Below are 8,051 nucleotides of genomic sequence, written 5' to 3' on the forward strand. Positions count from 1 at the left end.
AAAATGTGATATGAAATATTAATAAAGAATTTGAAAAATGTTGAACAAGTACTTGAAAATTGTTAATCAAGCATTTGGCAAATATTAAATGTTTATGGAAAAAGTTTGTTCATGTATTAAAAATGATAAAAAAATCATCATCTATATAAAAATGTGCATCAAGCATTTAGGAAATGTTGAGGAAGTGTTTGAAAAATCTTAATCAAGCATTTGAAAATGTCAGATGTGTATAGAAAAATGTTGACCATGTATTCAAAAAATAGCAATCTTTTAATTTGAAAATTGTTAATCAAGGATATAAAGAAATGTTAAAAATTTGCACAGAAAAATGATAAACGTGCATATACAAAAAATTAGAATGAAAACGAAAAAATGAAAACCAAAAATGAAAGAAAATAAACCAAATAAAAAATGTTAAATAAAACCGAGTAATCAAATGAAAAAGGAATGAAAAAAACAACAATTGGAGAAGTAAAAGAAGGGAAACAAACAAACACAAAGAAAAAGAAAAGAAAAGACTCAGTGAAAACCGTGAAAGAAATAAGGAAAACTAAAGAAAAATAAGGGGACAGAAAAAACCAGTAAAACCAGAGGAAAAACGAAGAAAAGCCCATGAAATACAAAAACAAAAACAGAAAAAGAAACCAGGAACACTGGTGGAAAAACCGCATCAAGTCGCATCACGTACGTCTCGCTCCTACTAGTGAACACGAACTGGACATGGTCATAGTGGCTAGCAGCACAGTTGATTTCCTAGTATACTAGAGTTTGATCCCTGCAACTCAAGCCTTTTCCTTTTTTATTTATTTTAACCGTACCGCGTGACTGGGCCGGCCTGATAACTGCTGAATGCGATATATGAAAGGGGTCTCTCGCTGAAGTGTTGTAGTAAACGGGCCAGCCCATTACGCGCACCTAAAAGAGAAAATACAGAAGAAAAAGCGGAGCCATGGGCAGTTGATCCCATTATTTCGTAGTTGAGAGCCTAGATTGCCAGCCACTGGGATTGCATGCACCCCCTGGCAGATTCCAAGGCGCGACGTACTTGATAAGAAAAGAGCTGGTATTTCCATAGGCTTTTTTAGGTATTTTTGTTTTCTTCTGTTTTATTCTCTTTTCTTCGGGGGTTTTCCCTCTTTTTCGTCTTCTTTTGTTTTCTTTCTTTTTTCTTGTGCATTTTCTTGTTTCTTGTTTATTTTTTTCCTCATTTTATTTTATTTTTCATTTTATTTTCTTTGATTTATTTTGTTTCTGTTTCGTTTTCATTTTTGGATTTTCTTTGTTTCTTTTGTTTTCATTCTACTTTTTTGTATATGTCAACTACATTTTCCTAATGCACCTTTAACAATTTCTTTAATACATGCTCAACGTTTTTCCTATGCTTGAATAACAGTTTTCATTTTTTACATTTTTTTAATACATGGTCAGCATTGTTTTGGTATGCATTTAACATTTTCCAAACGCTTGATTAACATTTTCCAAACTCTTGTTCACCTTTTTTTCAAATGCTTGATTTACATTTTCATATACATGATAAACAATTCATTATTTCTAAAATGCTTGATTAACCTATTTCAAATACTTGTTCAATATGTTTTTTCAAATGCTTGATTAACATTTTTATATACATGAGGAAGGTTTTTTGAAATACTTGTTCAACATATTTTAAATACTTGTTTAACATTTTTCAAATACCTGTTCAACATTGTTTTTTCAAATGCTTGATTTACATTTTTATATACATGATCAACATTTTTCAAGTACTTGATCAACATTTTCACAAGTTTTTTGTAATATATATATTTCAAATATTTTAAATTATAAAAAATACAGAAATAAAGAAAAACGGAAATCATAAAAGGTAATAAAAATAAGACAAAAGGATGTGACCCCCACGCATGTGGGCCCTTCAGCGAGTCGGAAAGACAGACACGCTGAAGGCCACCTATATGGGCGCCCCACCGGCCCAGTAGTACTGGACTGACCGGTGCTGCTCCAGGGCAAAACTATTAGGCTGTCATTTTTGTTTTGTGTCTTTTAGATTCTTTATTTTTTGTAGCTCAGTTTTTGCGTGGTTGCTTTTTCTTCCCGCTTATCTAAATTTATTTATTTATTTTGTTTTCATAATTTTTTATTTTTATTTTAACATTTTGTCCTTCTTTTTGTCGAAAAATATTAAATTTATACATGAATGAACATGTCAATATTTATAAAATTATGGACAATGTTTTCTTAGACCGATTAAAATATTATTTTTGCTCTTGCTAAAGAAAGTTGTAACCACCCAAGACCCAACGAAGCTTCAGGTATATCAAACAAAATGATTCACAAATGTCAAAAGTGTTCATTTAATTTTTCGAAACTGTTCTTGGTGTGAAATAAATAAGCATGTGTTCCAACAAAAAAACACGCATATTGTACTAAGTTTTCATGCGTTGCAATAAAGTGTTTATTTTACCTTTTCTGCTCTATTCTTTGTTCTTATTTTGTTATTGTATTTTGGGATCTTGTTTATTTCCATACAAATTTTAGTTATATTGAATTTCTTTTCTTATGGTTAAAATATTTTTCTTTGTGTATTTCTAAGAAGTTCAGATTGTATTTTAAAAATGACGTCATTTATTTCAATAATATTCATCATGCCTTCAAAAAAATTGCATCGCATAAAATAAAATTTTCTCGTTGCTTATTTTTTTAAAAAAAAATCGTTGCTTTTGAAAATGTTCATTGTGTATATAGAAATTCCCATCATGCATTATCAAGAAATATATCGCATCAACATAAAAATGTGGATAGTGTATTTCGTGAATATTCATCATATAATTGAAAAATATCCGTCATGGATTTAGAAATGTTCACCTTATAATGAATATTTTCATAGTGTATTGAAAGAAATATTTTTTGTGTAATAGAAAAAATTGAACACGTCCGAAAATTAGATGATTAATTATTTCAAATACATGAACTATTTTTATTATATATCGCAAAAAGATTGAATGGCCAGCTGAACATTTTTTATTGTGTGACCTCTTTTTTAATCAAACATATTATAAAATACACGTGGAACCAGTTTTGATGTATTATAAACATTTTCGTATTACACTCAGAACTGTTTAACTACGAAAGAACATTTTTTGTACACTATGGACACCTTTTATAAAGCATGATGAATATTTTCTAATACTTGACAAATAGTTTTCATATAATTGGTGAACATTTTTAATACACTATAAAAAATTATCATTTGAAAATATGAATGGTTAACGGGAAAGGAAACAAAAAGAGGAAATGGAAACCACAAAGCCATAGATTTTCCGTTTGGAAATTATAAATGCTTTTTTTCATATATTAAAGAGTTGGGGTAAGCAAACCTTACAATAGCATCACTAGCGAGGTGAGAGCAAAAATGTATAGCCATACTAGCGAGGTAAGGCAATGAGTGCTTCCTAGGCGGAGGCCGAATGCCTGTTCCTGCCTAGACACAAGCGACATATTGATGTCACGAGAGCTATAACTTGCCTACTGCAAAGACGGTACTCTTGAGGGAGCGGTTTTTGGAAGCTTCTATGTTCGGTTCTAATGGTTTAGAAGTTTCAGTGTCATTTTTTTTCTTTTTTGTGTGTTTTTTGTATCAGCTTTCTTCAGCGTTTTTCAGCCTTTTGATTTTTCTGCTTTCATTCGGATTTATTCGTATTTTTATTTTTATTTTATACGTTTATTTTTCAATGCATGTCTACTTTATTTCAATACATGTTGGACATTTTTCTATACATCTATAACCTTTTTTAATACATGTTAAACATTTTTTCAAATACTTGTTTTGGAGGGATATTTTTAGTGCGTGTTACAAATTCAAATAGACATAGAATATGTAATTAAAAATTCCATACTACGTGTACTTTTTTACATTGTTCAAACAGTTTTTAAAAATGCCAACATATTATTGACCACGTGAACATTTTTTCAATGTCATGTACATTATTCAAATCGTCTAACACTTTTCATCAATTATGCCAACATTGTTTACATTGAATAATATGTATAAAAACATTATGAACATGGTTTTGAAACATGTGAACATTTTTTTAAATGTCACTATCATTTTTTGAAAGCTATCAACATTTTTAAAACGTTCTGCAAACATTTATTTTAATACCAGATGAAAATGTTAAGAATGCGCAAAGTTTTCTTTAATATCGTACTTAAATTTTTCAGAAATGTAAGTTTTGGCTAGCAATACTCACCTTTATTGATCAATAAGAGAGTTCATCACAATGCACTGAATATCGGGTGGCTGGCAAAGCCATATATGTCTACTGACATCTTTTTTTAGTCTAAATACACTTTAGAATCAATGTCCAAATACATTAGAATACATTTTATGTCATTTGGGGGGGGGGGGTGGTTAGGAGCCTAATATGGCGCCCTATAGAGAAGTCCTACAGTGTGCTTAGCGAGGCTATGTGCCTCATGATTCCTCTCTCGTCCTTCAAAGATGAAGGAACACTTGGAGAATTGCATCGCCCATTGCCCTTTATGTCCTTGATAATGCTTGCATAAAGCCCTCCGGTGCCCCTATTAATGTTGCTAACAACTTCTTTGCAATCCGAAGCTATTATCACATGGGATAATGAGAGGTCTAGGGCAAGGCATAGAGCTTCCCTACAAGCCAGCGCCTCAAGAGACGCAGGATCATTGATACCTGAACATTTGATTGCCAAAGCTCCGAGTTATTTCCCCGACTCGTCTTTGCAGACCGCACTATAAGATCCTTGTACAGTCGATCGAGGAGTAGCACCATCAACACACATTTTGCAATGTCCTCTCTCGTGAGGGATCCATCTTCGGGCTTTGGAAATATTGCTCACTGTAGAATTGTTGGTTGATTTCTTGGGTCGCTATTCATCTAGCTTGTTGATATAGCTCTTGATAAATTGATGTGTCCCGTGAGGAGTTTGGAATTTAGCTCGTGAATGGCCTTCCTCAATCGTGGTGAGGCAGTTCATCAATCAGAGCAAAGATCCAACGCATGGCATTTGGCTCTGTATTTCTTTCCAAGATTTCGACAAGGTCCGGGTCCTCGAGTGCCCATACGCAGCGCGCCATATTACAGTGAAGTAAAGAGTGCCTCAATGAATCTTCCGAGCCATAAAGTTCACAAGAAGTGATCGACGCCATGTTCCTATGGCGTCGCACGTCAGCTCTAGGTAAAGACCGCTGAGGCAATCTCCACAAAAGTATCTTTATTTTCGAGGGAACGTCCACCTTCCATAAGCTAGTCCAAGCTTTCTTATCTCCTTCAGCGTTAGGGGGGTCCAGCTAAATTAAGAGCGAACTTGGCGAGGCTATGTGGTGCGTCCCAGGAAGAAAAGAACAGAAGAAGAAGAAGAAGAAGAAGAAGAAGAAGAAGAAGAAGAAACAAATAGCCAGCGCTCCCCTCTCACTTGGCTGGCCCACTAAGGAAGTGCGATGCGTCAGAGGCGAATGCTTCTTACAATTCGTTAAGTGGGATACAAAGACGCTATAAATAGGGAGCTTTTATTCCCCAACCTATTTGGTGAAAAGTGAGCTAACGCGCAAGCTTGGGCCGTCCCATATGCGGGGCACTCCTTTTTCATTTTGTTCTTCCATTTTTATTTTTCTACTTATTTAAAAAGAGCAGGATTTCAAAAAAAAGTTAGGACATTCAGATATTAGAAGTTTCAAATTTTAAAAATATATTACGAATTGAAATAATGTTCCCAGTTTAAAAAACTTCACAATTATAAAAAATGTTTACGAATCTGACAAAAAATCCTAGATTTAAAAAAATCATAAATATGAAAAATATACATAAATATGCAAAGGTTGATGAATTTTAAAATTTGTATTGAATTTAATTAAATATTCTCGAATTTGAATAAATATTATCATATTTGAAAATGTTCGTGAAATTAAAGAAACTATATTTTTAGCAAATAAAACAAAACATAGAAAAAGAGAAAACCCGGTTCAGGGAAGGTTATAGAATCTTCTAAAATCTGCTAGAAAAAGACACAGGAAAAATAACCTATAATGGGATAGCCTATGTAGCATGTGTACGCTCAGGGAGGTATCCATCAAACAACGCGCTAAATAGGATCTGCCGCTGCGTGGAGCCTATCCTTGTTTATTTTTCCAACTCCTATTTGGCACCTTCTGCGCCCGTTAATGTGTAATCAGAAAACTAGCACACACCACCCCTCTGTGCTGAGGCACACACCACCCCTCTGTGCTGGGGCGTCCCCCATTTTTCCACTTTTTTTCTGCTACCCTGCAAAAAAGGTGCGCGCGAGGTGATTCAAACTCGCGACCTCCTCTCTGGGTATAAACTACAGTAACCAATCAGGACACCTCACATGTTGTGGCTACTTACTTTCTTTTTCTTCTGTTTTTGCAGGCTCCTTCGCTGTTCCTTTTTTCTGGATGGTACCTATACATTTTTTTCCTTTTTCGTTGTTTTTCTTTTTTGCTAATGCGTCAAACATTTTTTAAAATCAGAATTTTTTTCATTGGTGAACCTTTCTACAAAACTCGTGGACTTTTTCAAATCTATGAACCTTTTTTTAATCCATGAACTCCTTTTCAATTTTACGATTTCTTTTTTCCAAAATCCGGGAATATGTGATTTTTTCTTCGTTAATTTTGTTCTTCCAAATTGATGAACATTTCCAAATCTGTGTATATTTTTTCAAAATTGATGAAATTGTTTTCAAGTTCGTGGTAGTTTTTCAAAATTTATGATTTTTTCAGTTTCTTGGACATTATTAATGAAAATGGTGATTTAAAAACAATGAACTTTTTTGAAATTCATGAATTGTTTTGAAAAATTATAAAAAAATTCAAATCCATGAATGTTTTTGAAAATCATTGAATTTTTTATCAAAAAATGATGAACATGTTTTGCCAATTTCATGACCTTTTTAAAATTCGTATACTTTTCAAAATTTAATGAACTTAAAAGCTGACCTCTTTTTTCTAAGAACAACAGTACATAGTGTAAGAGAGAAAAATAAGCGAGTGGGAGCCAGCGAGCGTTGCTGGGCTAGGCTGATGCAAGCGACGCAATGGGCGGTGGGTTCGCCAACTGACGCTGAAGGCAACACAGAGAAGGACTTCTTTTTTTCTATTCCCTCTCATCACTTTTTCCTCTCAGATGCCTTGTAAACCTCGCAAACCCTAAAATAGACTTTTTGGGTGCACGAGGGAGCTCCTATTCCCTGCGCCGCGCGGCGGGGAGCGAACAACCACGCACTCCCCTTCCCGTGCACGCGCTTCGGGCCAGCCCAAGTACGGGGCAAGACGCCCTTATTTTCTCAAAAGGGACCTTTCATTTTTCCGTTACTTTTTCTTTCATTTTATATGAACTTTGAAAACGTTCAAGAGTCAATTTTTGCAAAATTCATTATTTAAGAAAATATTCTGAATATTTCAAAAAAATTCTTGAATTTGAGAACATTACCTAGAATTACAAAAGTGTTCTTGGATTTCAAAAAATGTCACGAATTTGAAAAATACTCTCTGATTTCAATGATTCTTCACTAATTCAAAAATGATCCCAAATTTCAGAAAATTTACACGAATATAAAAAAAATCCTGAATTTCACAGAATGTTCTGAATTACAAAAAATCTTTATGTATTTTATAAAAATTAAGTGAATTTGAGAATTCCCTATATTTTAGAAAATATGCGCAATTTCAAAAAATTATGAATTCAAAACATATATAGCAAAAAAAATTATCTCTCTCCTAATTGTCTGTCTCTCTCCTTGTAGGAAAAGAAGAAAAGTATCTCTCTGTCGATTGCGTGTATCTCTTACTTTCCTGGACTAACTGATTTACTTGCCACTAACAAATAAATTTGTCAAGGGTAATTTCATCCTAACACGTATATAATTATGTGCCTTTCACCGTACCAAAAAAATCTTGAGCAGTCTGGGATCCTTTCTTGATCGTTTGGATCTGAATACGTAGCTCAAATAATACACCTTACATAAAGGAACAGAGGGAATAGATAAGGACGGCCTCTAAGA

The sequence above is a fragment of the Triticum urartu genome, chromosome 6A (assembly GCF_056163025.1).
Source record: "Triticum urartu cultivar PI428250 chromosome 6A, HENAU_Tu73, whole genome shotgun sequence".
Taxonomy (NCBI): Eukaryota; Viridiplantae; Streptophyta; class Magnoliopsida; order Poales; family Poaceae; genus Triticum; species Triticum urartu.